This window comes from Ctenopharyngodon idella, chromosome 11 (genome assembly GCF_019924925.1).
Source record: "Ctenopharyngodon idella isolate HZGC_01 chromosome 11, HZGC01, whole genome shotgun sequence".
Taxonomy (NCBI): Eukaryota; Metazoa; Chordata; class Actinopteri; order Cypriniformes; family Xenocyprididae; genus Ctenopharyngodon; species Ctenopharyngodon idella.
The window spans coordinates 5,761,493-5,776,494 of NC_067230.1; positions in this window are offsets into that span (position 1 = coordinate 5,761,493).

The following is a 15,002-nucleotide window of genomic DNA, read 5'->3' on the forward strand; positions in this document are numbered from 1 at the left end:
TGAATGGCTTTAGTCTTTCTTCATCCAGCCATGCTCAGGTATGCATCTCAATTTGAGCTCAAACACAAGAGGTTCCAGCTCCGCGAGTAAATAAGGACAGAGGCCTATACAGCGAAGCCTATTCAGTCTCCTGACACAGCTTCAGTTCTCCAGTCTTCTAGAGCATCCAGCTGTGAGCACTTGAGACAGGCCAGGGCCTCACGCTGAATACTCAATGCACCAACTGCCAGAGGACTTTCCAGAAACTTCTATTCCTTTGGCTGACAGCACTCTGAAAGAGCCATTATCTCCAAACCCCCAATTAGGCAAGCCATTTCATCCAGAATCCATGTGAATAACCGAAATAGAAATAATCATTTTGGCTGAGAAACACTCTAATTTGTACTGATATTTTGATGCTTATCTCTCAGAATAATGGAGGTTACTTGAAATGGCATGCTTTACTGTTTGGTTTAATTTGTTTTGAATAGAATACAAAGAACATGGAAGAAAATACATTTTTTCCCCAGAAATAGGACTGCACACTTGCCAGAGAGAGAGAGACACTGTTGGGTTTTCACATTTTTTTATTTAGTGTTACATGAGCTAGTGTGTCTGTATATAAACAACAGACTGCCAAAGCATGCTTATGTGAAGCGTCCGATTTACTGGCCAAATAAAAGCTTCTGTGGATTCAGCTCTGTCAAAATATGCTAACGCTAACTCTACAAAACCACAAGGCAAATTGCCCCTCGTTTAATCAAGGGGGAAACTGAGCCATGTTCATTCATTCATGACAGAGTAAAACAAATGTATGAGAGAGAGAGTCAGGGAAAGAGAGAGTCACAGAAAAAGAAATAATTCATTCTCATCCCAAAAAACAGAATACTTGCTAAGTTTGTCTAATTATTCTAATGTTGCTCATATTTCATTTAGGGTAGACCTGTCTAGTTGTCACACTTTTTACTCCAATGAATATTCACAGTGGGTTTCTGAATAGGGACATACCTTAAAGTCTTGCAAAATGTATACATTTATTAAGACCATACATATATATATATATATATATATATATATAGTAACATATATATATACATAGTAACATGCAGTGTTGGGGAAAGTAACTTTTAAAAGTAATGCAGTAATGCATTACAATATTGCGTTACTCCCTAATAAAGTAACTAATTGCGTTACTTAGTTACTTTTTATGAAAAGGAATGTGTTACATTACTTTTGCATTACTTTTTCTCACCTGGGCTGGGCTTGCTTGTTTGTTTTTTAATAATTTTTAGCAAATGTTTAAGGCTCTTTCACACCAAAAGTGAAATGAATAAGCCTCAGGTTGAAGGAAATGCATATTTGCTGTATGCCTGTACAGTAGAGGGCGCAGCTCAAACAAACCTTTCAGCTGTGCTGCCATTCTGGATTAAAGAAGAATAGAATACACAGTGAACACAACACCTCTGCGCTTTATTTCTCTCAACATGGGGACAGGAGAGCTGTCAGTCAATAAATGTGAAAACGTGCGTTAATTATTTGAAAAAGTATCTTAGATATTTTGTTGTAAATTGAAAAAGTAATGCGTTACTTTACTAGTTACTTGAAAAAGTAATCTGATTATGTAACTCAAGTTACTTGTAATGTGTCACACCCCCACACTAGTAACTTGTTACTATATTTACTTTGTCTGCAGCTAGCTGAACATTTTATTGAATACCCAAAAAACCCTGGAAATATAAAAATAACAAGAACGAAATATGATATAGACACTGAAATGGTTTCAGAAGACATAAAACTTCTAGCTTTCCAAAAATTAACCCTAGAAACAAATATTGCATTAGTATGAGTATGAGCAATGGAGAGCACAGTCACACAGGAAACACAGTAATCAAAAAATAATGACTTGTCTTACATGCACTGTACGGTAATGCCAGGTTCTGTTCTTACTAAAAATGATTCCAGCATGATGCATCGACCGAAGCCAAAGCTGTGCTATAGCTGATTTACAAGGGCATGCTGTCAAACAAGAAATCTGGTGAATAATGGACCTTGTTCTTACTTCCAAGAGAGCGGAAACATACAGACCAATAATTCAGCCGGGGGTGTGAAGCACAAGTGTGATGTGTTATCTGGAGTCTGCGTTGGGTTTTCAGGGTGGGACAGTGGATTCGTTCAGGGTGTTCAGAGGGGGGCTGACTGACAGTACCGTGACAGGGTAGATGCACTGCAGTTCTGCATGTCTAACTCCCAACAGCTGCTGGTGTAGCAGTCAAGACTGTACCTTCATCACTGTAATCATCAATGTGTTGTAGTCATTAATATCATGCATTGCAATGTCATTCAGCACTACTGAATCCATTGTCAACATTATTGTCAGCATGGACAGAAGATCAGAATCAATCAATCAATCAATCTATCTATCTATCTATCTATCTATCTATCTATCTATCTATCTATCTATCTATCTATCTATCTATCTATCTATCTATCTATCTATCTATCTATCATCTATCTATCTATCTATCTATCTATCTATCTATCTATCTATCTGTTTGTCTGTCTGTCTGTCTGTCTATCTATCCAGACATTTGGCAATAGCACATTCATAATGTCACCAATAAAGTCAGTGGCCCAATGGTGAAAAATAAGTGGTTACAAAAGCGCAAACTGAGGTTTTGGTCTGTTTTTTTTGACACATACATATGTTTTTAAATCATAGAGTATACACAAGCTTATACAACATATTTAGTCCTGGTTCTCAAATTTGATTGGCCAAGGAGTGACTTTTCACTTTTTGAATCACTCCGCTGGTTACGTAAGTTAAATGGCGACATCTGTTTCTGAGTGAATCATTGATGATTCACTCAACTGATTTGTTCAAACACACGGATTCATTTTGAAACCAAACACCTCTATGTGTGTGTTTTTCTGCTTTGACTTTGTTTGGAAATATTTTTGTTGACGGATCAAAAACAGACCAAGAAGCTGGCCATAAGTTACTCAATATTAGCTTCTTGCTTATGAACTGTTGTATAAAAGCAATATCACACTTGCAATGGTGCTGTTTAATTGAACATGTAATATGATATTGGAAAAAAAAACTGCACTCGTTTTCATGTGATATAGTGATATTGCTGACATTCATGTGATATTGCTGACAAGTAGCTTGAATATGTGCTGCATAATACAGCATTTCCTACGAAATGTCTCTCTAAATGGTCTGTGTCACGCAGGAAGGTAAGATGGCATTGACGCGTTCTCCTGCACTCTTTTACTCTTTAAATTCACTCCATTAAAAAAGTTCAGATTTATCTATTAATCATTTTGTAAATTTCAAAAATTGATCTTTAAACATTGGAACCATGTTGCATATAAGGGCAATGCTGATCTTTTCATAGTAAATCATGATAAAAACCTCAGTCACAGGACATTGGCTTTTAATAAACTAACTTCATCTTTTAGTATTTTCAGTAGAGAGTTTCAATGTATTTTCCATATTTGTTTAGACAACTGTTAGCATGTATGAAATGTCCAGGGTCACTGCTGGCTGGAGATGGCTTGTGTTCTCTGCAGCTTTGTCCTTGGAGATGGGACATAAAGCTGAATTTAAAACTGCTGACTTGTGGCTGCCTGTTATTGTCTTGGTCTATCTTTAAAGCAGTAAAACGACAGGACAGATATGTGTATGGGGACTTTTTGAATGTTGCAAGTTCCTTACCTGTGCGATCAATTTTATCCATAAGTGATTTTTATATCAGTTCTCTTGTGTGAACAATAATGACAAATCCAGATATACTGTCCCGCATACCCTCTACGTCTTTCACTCTCCCTGCCTTTCAAAGAGACTTTAGAAATACAGTGGCTCCAAAAAATATCACTCTTAGAAATGTATGAGTTTGCACGTATGTATGAGATGTATTCTTAATCATAATTATATACCCTTACTTAATAATAATATAGGTCTACCTAAATATATAAATGATATAATTTAAGTACTAACAAATACAATAAATAAATACTAGGACATGGACAATGACATGTGAAACAGTATTTTTTACTAACTGCTTGTACCAGCTGTGCAGATGAACACACAAACCTTTGCACAGATGGGAAGTCAGCCATTATTATATATTACTGCTCGTTTATTTTCAAACTGCAGCATTTAAATGCAATTATCTCTAATGCTCACCAAGGTAAAACATCTGCAAGCAGAGATGGAAAAACCTACTTCCATGTGTCTTCATTTAAAACAGTCTTGTATAATTCATACACATGCACCTTTAATAATCAAATTGCCCTTATTATGATAACATTGAAGCTGGTTCAGACTGTTTTGAACATACATTATCATGCAAAGGTATTTTTTAAATGTTGCTGTAAGAAGTCTCTTATGCTCATCAAGGCTGCATATATTTGGTCATAGATACAGTATCAGTATCAGTAATATTGTGAAATATTATCACAATTTAAAATAGCTGTTTTCTATTTTAATATATTTTAAAAAGTAATTTATTCCTGTGATGGCAAAGCTTTTTAACTAATGTTAAAAAGACAAGGGTCAAGAACCCAACATTTACATGACAATAATGTACTAAAAACAGAAAAGATTTTTCTTTCACGCTTTTCACGTACAGACGACAACGTTGTAAAAACGGTCCCTGTTCACACAGATCTGCAAAAACGATTAAAAAGCTGTATTATTCATGCCAGGCCAGTAGTTGGCGATGTCACTTTGTAAAGAAAAACTATGCGCATATAGACTGAACTCGTAATACGCATGCGCATCCGTTTTCACAAAATTCCCGTGTTTGTAGTTTACGCAGAGACGATAACGTTATCATTTTCAAAAGCTTGCACTTTGAACCCGTTTTCAGAAGTTCATGTTTTCAGGCCCCCAAAATGCCATTGTCGTGTAAATGAATGGCCAAAATGCATAAAAAGTTTTCAGTTTTTAGTTGAAAACAATGTAGTGTAAATGGCCCCTTAAGCAAATACTGATCACCATAATGGTGACAAAAATGCTGACTCTTTCCTTTAGTGATTCTGCTTGTTGACTTCACTAATGGTCAGTCATCTGTCAATAATCCCTTAATTATCTCATTAACTTTAACACTACTTCAGTGTTAATTTTAACACTCTTGAGTGTGGACTCAAATAAACTTACTTTAACACTCAGGTTTTTGCTGTAAACTAGCCATGTTTCAAAAATACACTTGTAAAGAATCAACCTTCAAAAAATCTCATCTCAAATGAAAAACACTGAGTAACCAATGAAAAAAAAATTAGTTAGTTAGTTAAATTTATATACTTAAATGTAGTTAAATGAGCTTAAAATGCATTACATTGTAAAAGTTTCCAGGAAGTATTGATGTTTTGAAAAGAATAGCGTATGTATTACAGAACAATTCTTCACTGCAGGTGTGCTGCTCTGTGCACCCGAAAGAAATACAACACTGACAGAGAAAACAAACAAAGAAAAGAAAGAATGACAAATGTTATTTTCCTCATTCCATAGTTATGGGCAAGGCCTCACTCATTGGATGGACAAAAGCAGTCAAATGACACATGCCTATGTGGGTGCAATTGTGTTTTTGTGACAGCAGTGAATCATCAATAGTTGTTGTGATATGTGTGTGTTGAGTGACTGTGTATTTTTGGAATGGCAGACATTTTTTTCTTTTCTTTTTTTCTTTGTTTGTTGTTTTTTCTAGATGATATGCTTTCAGAAGATTTGGTGTTTCCCACCTTCACCTGTTAAGCTTTGACAACAAAACTAATCGGCTATCATTGAGGCTGCAGTTGACCTTTGACCTCAGCTGTCAGTTGCCCCCTGGAGATGTGGTTCGAGACTCTCGAGTTCAATAACACCTCTAACCAATCAGAGTACGTACCCAACACACACACACCTGTGTGACAGTCTTCAACAAGCACATCCAGATACATGCTGGGACACGAGTACACAGACACACAAGTTTACACAGCTATCTAAATGGGGACATACCATCGACTTTACTGTTTTTGAATAAAGCTGATTATAACAAAATAAGCCTAAACACTCTGTTAAATAATACTTACTGAATTTGTAGAATAAAAAGAGCTATTTATTTGTGTGTATGAATAGTTTGTACTTTTAAACATGTCAGCCCAAAATGTTTTGTCAGATTTATTTCTAATCTAATTTCCAGGGATAGATATATATCCTTTAATAATTGATTAGAATTATGCTGGTGTGATGAGAAATCGAGTCCCCCCAGGAATCGGGTCTCCTTTAGGACCCCGAGTGTTCCTATTAGTTCAACAGACTTTTAATGGGTAGTATTTTTAGAGCCTGATTACAATTCCTGCAAAATCACGTTATGATTTATATAGTTTAAAATGTATTATAGTGACCATTAATGTCTTTTAAATTACGTGGTTCATATAACTAGTATATAACTGAAGCTGTGATCTTAGTGCTGCGTTTGACACTATAGATCATAAAATACTCTTAGATCGACTACAAAATTACATTGGTATTCAGGAAATGGCATTAAGGTGGTTTAGATCATACCTATCAGACTGTTACCATTTTGTATATTTAAACGGAAAAATCTAAGATAACATCAGTAAATTATGGAGTGCCGCAAGTATCTGTGTTAGGCCCTCTGCTATTTTCAATATATATGCTGCCACTTTGTAATATTATACGAAAACATGGAATTAGTTTCCACTGCATAACATCAGTAACATCAGTAAATTATGGAGTTCTGCAAGTATCTGTGTTAGGCCCTCTGCAATTTTCAATATACAGTATTTCATAAAAGTGAGTACACCCCTCACATTTCAGCAACCATTTTAGTATATCTTCTCAAGGGACAATACTATAGAAATGAAACTTGGATATATTTTAGAGTAGTCAATGTGCTGCTTGTATAGCAGTATATATTTACTGTACCAAAATAACTTAACATACAGCCATTATTGTCAAAATAGCTGGCAACAAAACTGAGTACATCCTAAGTGATAACAGTTGTATGTTGTTTAATCATGCAAAGTCACATGTCCTATTCATCATGTTCATGTTTTTGTCTGCTTGACAGGACCATACAAATGTGTGGATCTTGTATTAGAGCAGTTAAAATTTGGTGCTTTGAGTACAATTCTCTCATACTGATCACTGGATGTTCAACATGGCACCTCATGGCAAAGAACTCTCTGAGGATTTGAGAATTAGAATTGTTGCTCTCCACAAAGATGGCCTAGGCTATAAGAAGATCGGTAACACCATGAAACTGAGTTACAGCACAGTGGTCAGGGTCATAGAGAGAGGTTTTCCAAGACAGGTTCCAATCGGAACAGGCCAAAGAAGTTGAATCAAAGAAGTTGAGTCCTTATGCTGTGCGTCAGGTGCAGAAGATGGCTTCAAAAAACAGATGCATGAGCGCTGCCAGCATTGCTTCAGAGGTTGCAGAAGTGGAAGGTCAGCTTGTCAGCGCTCAGACCATATGCCGCACACTGCAACAAGTCGGTTTGCATGGCCATTGTCCTAGAAGGAAGCCTCTTCTGAAGCTGACGCACAAGAAAGCCCGCAAACAGTTTGCCGAAGACAACCTGTCCAAGAGCATGAATTACTGGAACCATGTCATGTGGTCTGATGAGACTAAGATAAACTAGTTTGGCTCAGATGGTGTCCAGCATGTGTGGCAACGCCCTGGTGAGAAGTACCAAGAAAATTGTGTCTTGCCTACAGTCAAGCATGGTGGTGGTAGCATCATGGTCTGGGGCTGCATTATTGCTGCTGGTACTGGGGAGCTCTGCTTCATTGAGGGAAACATGGATTCCAACATGTACTGTGACATTCTGAAGCAGAACATGATGCCCAGAAACTGGGCCGAACGGCATGATAATGACCCCAAACACACCGCCATTTGTACTGCTATACAAGCTGCACATTGACTACACTATCCAGTTTTCATTTGTGTAGTATTGTCCCTTGAGAACATATAATAAAATGGTTGCTGAAATGTGAGGGGTGTACTCACTTTTGTGAGATACTGTATATGCTGCCACTTATACGAAAACATGGAATTAATTTCCACTGCTATGCCGATGATACTCAGTTATATATTTCATCACAACCAGATGAAATCTCTAAATGATCCAAATTGACAGATTGTGTTAAAGATATAAAACATTGGATGACCTGTAATTTTCTTCTATTAAATTCAGATAAGACTGAGGTATTACTTATTGGACCAAAAACCTCTACACAGAATCTCTTAGACTACAATTTGCATTTAGAAGGATGTACTGTGACTTCATCCTCTACAGTTAAAGACCTGGGTGTTATATTAGACTGCAACTTGTCCTTTGAAAATCATATTTCATATGTTACAAACGCAGCCTTCTTCCACCATTGCTAAGCTACGGAATATGTTATCAGTTTCTGACTCGATTTCTCATGACACCGTCTCTCTCTGTTTAGTTTTTGAACTAAAAATGTCATACAGTTCATTATATCATTTATGTTTATCTATAACATGAACAAGGTTAGTCTGGCTTCTGTAATAATTGCCTTAAAAAAAAAAAAAAAAAAACATTTTGAATAATTTCATGAAATGTTCCTTGGTTCAAGTGTTTGAGGAAGTTGGGTTCACATATGGCTCAAATTGATCTCTCTCTGTTTTTCACTGTGACCCAGACCCCACTTCCTTACCACTACCCAACGATCTGTGGAAGTGTAAACACATCCAGACTCAAGGTGCACGGCGTAATCAGACATGTGCTGTTCATCAGAGAGCCCCAAACGTATTGCTCTCTGAAGAGCACGGCTAACACACACAGGCACACACTCCATGTGTGAAGCCATAACGGTGAATGCCCTCACTGCTCAATACCGTGAAGTGCTTGTTTGTGTTTGAATACGCAGATTTGTAAGGTCCAAAATCTCAACGTTAAGCAAATAAACACAGCAGACACATCAGAAGCTTACAGTACAGTTTCATTTATCCCTGTTCCCCTTACCGTAGACACTAAAATACACACTTGAACTCGATCTCTAACAGCCAGTTTGTCTTACTCACCCACACATACTGTAAACAAACTAGAACTTCACAGTTTGGCATAAGGATACAAACACAGGCAGCTAAGCATTTTTCCTTAGATAAATGGTGCTTAAGAAGAGACTGTGCTCTGAAATTTGAAATAATTCTTATCTCTTTAAAGGAACAAATAAATTATTTATTTATAATTTGCATAATTTGTGTATTATTTTTTATTATTAATAATATACAATTATGTACATTTATAAAAATTATTGAATAAATTATTTAAGCAATATCTCAATAAATTAAGCAATTTATTATTACCATTACACCACTGTTAGTAAGATTTTTTTTGTTTTGTTTTTGGTAGCACTTCATAATAAGTATACAGTAATAAAGTACTTACAAATCATTTGCAAACTAATAGTTTATAGATAATTCATAGTTTATATATTGTAGTCTTTACACTGTTAAAGGGTTAGTTCACCCAAAAATGAAAATAATGTCATTTATTACTCACCCTCATGGGTATGACATAGGTATTACAAGGAGAGGGTAACATATGAGGACATTACCCCATGTCCCCATTTTTCAAAAGGCTTATAAATCATACAGAATGAGTTTTTGTGAGAAAGTAAAAATGTGGACAGTTTCCTGTGATGGGTAGGTTTAGGAGTAGGGTTGGTGTAGGGCGATAGAAAATATGGTCTGTACAGTATAAAAAAACCATTACGCCTATGGAATGTCCCCACAATTCACAAAAACAAACCTGTGCGTGTGCTTAATGTATTTGTAAACATTTTAAGGAACACTTAATACTAATGCAATTAATGTCCAATAAAGGTTGGTTTAAACCACTTAATTAATGACATTTTCTGATTTTCTGTGACCTAATGTAAAGTTTACTCCTAATAATCATTAACAACTCCTTTACTACTGGTTTAAAATACTGTACATGACTTATATGGTTAATAAGTCGTTAACAAAGCATAACAAATATATTATATAATATAATAATTTAGTTAATTACAGTGACAATATACAAAGAACTCACTATTTGTATTGCCTATTAATATATTAACAGTGTACAGACTACAATATATAAACTTTGCAAATGATTTGTAAGTACATTATTACTGTATACTTACAATAATTATAAAGTGTTACTGATTTTTAAAAAATGTTTTTGAAAGAAGTCTCTTGTGCTCACCAAGGCTGCATTTATTTGATTTGAAAAATACAGTAAAAAACCAATAAGTAATAGGGTGAAATGTTATTAGTCATTATTCCAGTCTTCAGAGTCACATGACCCTTCAGAAATCATTCTAATATGCTGTTTTGGAGCTCAAGAAACATTTCTAATTATTATCAATGTAAAAAAAAAACAGCTTAGCTGTTAATATATTTTTTGGATAAAACGTTATTAATTTTTTACAGGATTCTTTGATTGATAGAAAGTTTAAAAAACAGCATTTATTGGAAATAAATTTCTTTACATTTTTTTTTTTTTTTTGGTAACAATATAAATGTCTTTCACTTATCAGTTTGATCTGTCCTTTAAAAAAAAATAATCTTACTGACCCAAACTTTTGAATAGTAGTGTAATAAATAACTATGATTAATAATAATAATAATAATAATAATAATAATGTATTAAATTATTGGTATATGCTCACCGAAAGTTAATTAATCTGTTTGCCTTCAGTCTTCAGTGTCATCCTTCAGAAATCATTTTAATATGCTGATTTGATGCTCAAGAAACATTTATTATTATTATCAATGTTGAAAAGTTTTGCTGCTTAATCATTTTTGTGGAAATTGTGATGCATTTTCCCCAGGAAAGTAAAAAAAAAGTTATCATAATAATATAATATATAATAATAATAACAACAACAATAATAATAATGTATTCAATTATTGTTAAAGTTGCAAAATATGCTCACCTGAAGTTAACTTATCTGTTTGCCGCCCACACTGTGCACACACCCTCTGCACCTGTGTGCATGAGTAACGTGCAACTGGAAGCCAGGAAAGACATGATGCAGCAAGATGACACAGGCTCATATTGCACATACCAAGCATTAGTATGGGCAGAAAAATGTGAAACTGTTTAAAGTTTTGATACATTTCCAACTGACCTGGGAACAGTTTCTCTGTTTCCCTAATTCCTGCATACTACATTTCAGTTCTAAATCAGTGCAATTGTGCAACTTTGATCCATATAGGTCATTATGTTTAGGCTTAAAGTTTGAGGTTTAAGGGCAGTATTGGTTAGTTCTTGCAAAGCTATAGGGCCAGTAAGAAAGTTAATGTGTGTGTGTGTGAGTGTGTGTGTGTTTGTGTGTGTATTTTGAGAGTGTATGGGGAGTACACAGGGTAAATAAATATTTGATGACCGTGTCACCTCTGCTCTAAGTCCTGGGCGGCACAAGCCAGATCATCGTCTGACCTTCACACACTCAGATGAATTATTCAAAATAAAATTGTCAATCATTCTGTCCGTTCCATGTGGAATAGAGAACGGAGAACTATCTGTGTGTTTTCAAAAGGATCTAAACTCAAGAACAAGGAAAAATAGGCAGACCACTGGACCACTATTTAAAAACTGTCTGATAATAATGTGACAAGCACAATCAAGAATTTAATAGCTAGAGAAAGGTATCCATAGCCTCCATGTTCATTTCAGTGGCTACTTTTACATGGCTGCTCTCATGAACAAACTGTTCTGCCTGTTGAGCTGACTTTTCAATGTCTGATCAAACAAAAACAAACTTTGAATGAATGTTTACATATGGAGTATACGCTGAGCTAGAAGGCTAATTGCCAAGTTGTATGCTAAGCTAGTACACCGACTAAAGAAAAATTGCAACGAATGAGAAATGTTGCAATTTATTGCTTCTGGTATATATTGGTATACTGGTATTATGTAACAACTGTAAAAGACATAAAAGTTCACAATGTCTAATTGGGCACTAAATTTATGTGTGTATACTAAACTTAATATGTGTTTTTAAATGAACTTTGTGCTTTAAACACTTTTAAAATGATCATGTTAGTTGTCAAATTTTGTTTGAAGGGGTTATTTTATCCATTATTATTACCGCTTCCATAGACGTCAGTGTGTGTTAACTTTTAATATTTTTTGGTAGTACTTAAAATGTACATCAAATGTTTTTCCATTACTTTAATTCATTAAATGAATTTCAACCATTTTAAACTTAAGTTATACAAGATTCAACTCAATTTTCAGTTTCAGTCAGTTCAATATAAATTAAGTTGAAATGACTTGTACAGTCAATTTGATTATACATAAAAAATTAAGGCAGCAACTTTAGTTTCTAAGTTGAAGGTGGACATTTTTTTACAGTTCTGTTCAAAAGTTTGGGGTCAGTAAGATTTTAATTAATATAAATGAATGATTTTATTTAGCAAGGTCCTATTGTATTGATCAAAAGTGTAAGTAAAGACATTTATAATGTTACAAATTTTTTATTTGTAAATAAATGAAGTTCTTTTGATCTTTCTATTAATCAAAGAATCCCAACCTACTTTCAAATGCAGATTTCTTTCAAAAACATTTAAAAAAGCATTAAAAAAGCAGATTTTTGAACGATAGTGTTTTTAAAAGTCTGAAAAAAACATTGTGGTTTAAAACACAATAACTGAGGTGTGCACTGAGCGAGCCAAACTCCGACTCAGTTTGAGCAATTTAGCAGTTGAGCAATTTAGCACTTAATCATGTCATGCACTGAACATTCTAATCACAGTACATGACCAGGGCTGCATCCAAAATCACGTACTTCCCTACCATATAGTAGGCAAAAAACAGTATGTCACAAAAGAAGTATGTCTGAAATCACAGTACTCTACTGACGCTGGTAGGTCATGTGATAAGGGCAACATAGCGAATGTAGTACTTCCAGATTACATTCATACTATACCTAACTGGTCCTACTCGACCCGCTCAGAGCTGGATTCGAACCGGCGTCTCTGGAATGGGAGTCGGGCGTACTAACAAAGACTCTAAAGACCGCAGTCGCTAGCGTCTCTTGAGGCCAGGGGAGTGAGGTTTACACATACAGCTCTTACTAGCTTACCTGTGTTACACTCACCCCCCTAAACCTCACTCCCATCCAGGTCACGTCACCAAATGTAATCGACTAAAGACCGCAGTCTCTAGCATAAGTCACTAGCACACCTCTTGAAGCCAGGGCGATTGAGGTTTACACGCACAGCTCTTACTAGCTTGCCTCTGTTACACTCACCCCCCTAAACCTCACTCTCATCCGGGTCACAGCACCAAATGTGACTGGTCCTACTTGACCCGTTCCAGCGGGATTAGAACCAGCATCTCTGGAATGGGAGGCAGGCATGCTAACAAGGACGTTAAAGATTGCAGTCTCTATAGGCACCTCTTAAGGCCAGGGGAGTAAGGTTTACACATACAGATCTTTCTAGCTTGCCTGTGTTACATTCACCCCCCCTAAACCTCACTCCCATCTGGGTCACGGCACCAAATGTAACCGGCTAAAGACCGCAGTCTCTAGCTTCAGTCGCTAGCTCCTCTTGAGGCCAGGGGATTGAGGTTTACACGCACAGCTCTTTCTAGCTTGCCTCTGTTACACTCAACCCCCTAAACCTCACTCTCATCTGGGTCACGGCACCAGATGGGGCTGGTCCTACTTCACCCGTTCCAGTGGGATCAAACCAGCATCTCTGGAATGGGAGGCAGGCATGTTAACAAGGACGCTAAAGATTGCAGTCTCTATAGACACCTCTTAGGGCCAGGGGAGTGAGGTTTACTCATACAGCTCTTACTAGCTTGCCTGTGTTACACTCAACCCCCTAAACCTCACTCTCATCCGGGTCACGGCACCAAATGGGACCGGTCCTACTTGACCCGTTCCAGCGGGATTCGAACCGGCATCTCTGGAATGGGAGGTAGGCATGCTAACAAGAATGCTAAAGATTGCAGTCTCTATAGGCACCTGTTAAGGCCAGGGGTGTGAGGTTTACACATACAGCTCTTACTAGCTTGTCTGTGTTTACCCCCTAAACCTCACTGTCATCCGGGTCAAGGCACCAAATGGGACCGGTCCTACTTGACCCGTTCCAGTGGGATTTGAACCGGTATCTCTGTAATGGGAGGCAGGCATGCTAACAAGAATGCTAAAGATTGCAGTCTCTATAGGCACCTCTTAAGGCCAGGGGAGTGAGGTTTACACATACAGCTCTTACTAGCTTTCCTGTGTTAGACTCACCCCCCCAAACCTCACTCCCATCCAGGTCATGGCACCAAAGGTAACCGGCTAAAGACCGCAGTCTCTAACATCAGTCACTAGCGCACCTCTTGAGGCCAGGGGGACTGAGATTTACACGCACAGCTTGCCTCTGTTACATATACACATTCATACTATATAGAACGTATTTTCTTGCGGTCGCAAAGGAATTACATATACAAAATAATTACCTACTCACGAGAGTATGTGATTTCAGATTCAGCCCTAGTCTTGTAAGCTCCAGACCCACATATTGAACTGATTGATGTTCTGTAAGTTTGTTTGGGTGGACCCTTCAATTAGACCGCTGAGCTCTTATAGGCCTCCCTATCGATAGATTTAATGGCTGTTCTTGCTTGTGTGTCTGAAAGAGAGTCAGAGGAGAGAGACAGCAGTAAGGTGAAGTCCAGTAGTCAGCTCTTCCTGTGTCCTGTGTGAGTATTACATGGGCCCTTACAGTGGTCTGCCGTAACCTTCTCACATGGAGGTGTCACATACGATACTTCCTAACGCCCAGAGCCAAACATCATCTGATCGCCCTCTCGCTCCGCCATCCTCCCTCACTATGTATCTTTCTCTCTCTGCTTCAGATGAATGATGGACCATTCTCCCCCTCTCTCCCTTCTCCTCTTCCACCTGATTGGCATTTTTCTTATTAGAGCAGCTAGAACAAAGTATTCAGTGCCAGTCATGGGTCCCAAATGGCATCAGTTTGTGTTTG